The sequence below is a fragment of the Pteropus vampyrus genome, unplaced genomic scaffold (genome assembly GCF_000151845.1).
Source record: "Pteropus vampyrus isolate Shadow unplaced genomic scaffold, Pvam_2.0 Scaffold7627, whole genome shotgun sequence".
In the NCBI taxonomy this organism is placed as follows: Eukaryota; Metazoa; Chordata; class Mammalia; order Chiroptera; family Pteropodidae; genus Pteropus; species Pteropus vampyrus.
Window position 1 is genome coordinate 1,091 of NW_011896408.1, and position 1,846 is coordinate 2,936.

The 1,846-nt window shown below is 39.8% G+C and overlaps 1 pseudogene; it reads left to right on the forward strand.

The window, feature by feature from the left end:
* Positions 1 to 252: 252 nt before the first annotated feature.
* LOC111734844 lies at positions 253 to 370 on the forward strand (annotated as a pseudogene).
* Positions 371 to 1,846: the final 1,476 nt, after the last annotated feature.

The following is a 1,846-nucleotide window of genomic DNA, read 5'->3' on the forward strand; positions in this document are numbered from 1 at the left end:
GAATGAATGAGAGGTAAAATCTTGTAAAACACTGATATTTCCAGGATGAACAAAGTAAGTAAAGCTTAAGAAGAACACTAAAACGGGATCCAGGAGACAATATGTCATCAATGTCAAAGGTTTCAAGAATAATGTGGTCAAACACATGAACGCTGCAAATAGGTAAAGAAATATAAAGATGGAAGAGAGCCCAGCAGTATCCTTAGCAAAGGTTTTCCAAAGAGTTGAGGAGCAGAAAATAAGGATTTAGAGTCTACGGCCATGCTGCCCTGAATGTGCCCAATCTCATCTGATCTTGAAAGCTAAGCAGGGAGGGGCCTGGTTAGTACTCGGATGGGAGACAACCTAGGAAGACCAAGTGCTGTTAGGCATTAAAAAAAAAGAAGAAGAAAATAAGGATACAGAATAATGAGTGTGCACTGTTATTTCGAGAACCTTTACTGGGAAAAAAACAGACACGTGAGAGTAACACATAATTGGAGAGTAAAGGGAGGGCTACCCTTTCTTATCTGGCATGTGGAATTCCATTAATGACATTTTACAAATTCTGATAGATCTTTAGGAACTCCACAGAATTATTCTAAACTTCATCTAGTAAGAGAAAAATGTGAGAACACCAATTCTGAAAAAGAATACCGGCGATGGGGCTTACCTCTTCGTTACTTCCCTTCCTTCTTTCTACTTTTCTGCTCTAACTCAGCCACAGACTTCCTTAGTTACACCCTCGGTGATGTTATCACTCCTAGCTATTTTGCTTTTAAAATAGTTAATAGTTTTAAATAGTTAATATGTTTCTGACCATAACATACTATTCTTCAAGCTTGATTGTTTAAATACACCCACTACACATATTTAATGATCTTATCAAGATTTCCAATTCATTGGCTTTCCAACTTTTTCCAACCCACCAGCTCCTTTTTTCATTTTCTTTCTTAATCAGCTCAGAGACTTATACTAATCTGAAGCTTTTTTGCCTCTCATTCTTTTTGTGGCTCCTATCTGCCAAAATCCGAAACCTAGCTAAAGCTAAACATCAGCATTCTCCATGCCTGCACATTAGCAGCTCAGTGCAACTGAAGAATGTCACATGAAAGAGCAGATTAAAGACTATAAATTTATAACCACCATCCCAAATGGGCCTTTATAATCATGTAGCACAGTCAGTCTACTCGACTTTTCTTTTCAACTCACTCTCCTCACCTTGAGTGGGAGCGATGGAGATGGATAAATATATTTATAGTCTGGTAGAGAGGAAAGTCTTTCTAAGCATTGTCGAATGAAAAAAAAAAGTAAGACAATTTAGTAACAAGTTCGATGTCCTTCATTCAAGGGAAAACAATTTATGAATTGGGGAGTACAGTGTCTCACAAGCAGCAGAATACTTTTTCCAAGGGATGTTTGGGCAAGGGCAGGTTTTATAGAGCATTTGAAGCAGCAACATGAAAACAGACATGATTGGCTCAGAGGTCTGGGATTTCCTTAGAAGGCTAGCAGGTTTTATTTGCAACGCAGGCTAAAGTTGAGTGGGAGAATTGCAATTGGTGTATGTTAGGTTTATTTGACAGTGAGATATTTCCCTTAAATAAGTACAGGCTGACTTAGGTTTTGACCTTGTGAGTCCCTCCTTTTTGTGAGTCCCTGAATTAGACTCTGGAACCAATTCCACTCTAGGGGGAGGGGATTCTCCCCGACACCATCAAGTAATACTTGGGACACCAACTGGGTATCCCACAACCCAGCACAATTCTGACTCTTTCTACCTGTAGATAGCACCAGATTCCTCAGGTTAAGGGTTCAGTCCCACAAGAGTGTCCCCCCTGCCCCGCCTTCAGACACCATTTGCAAG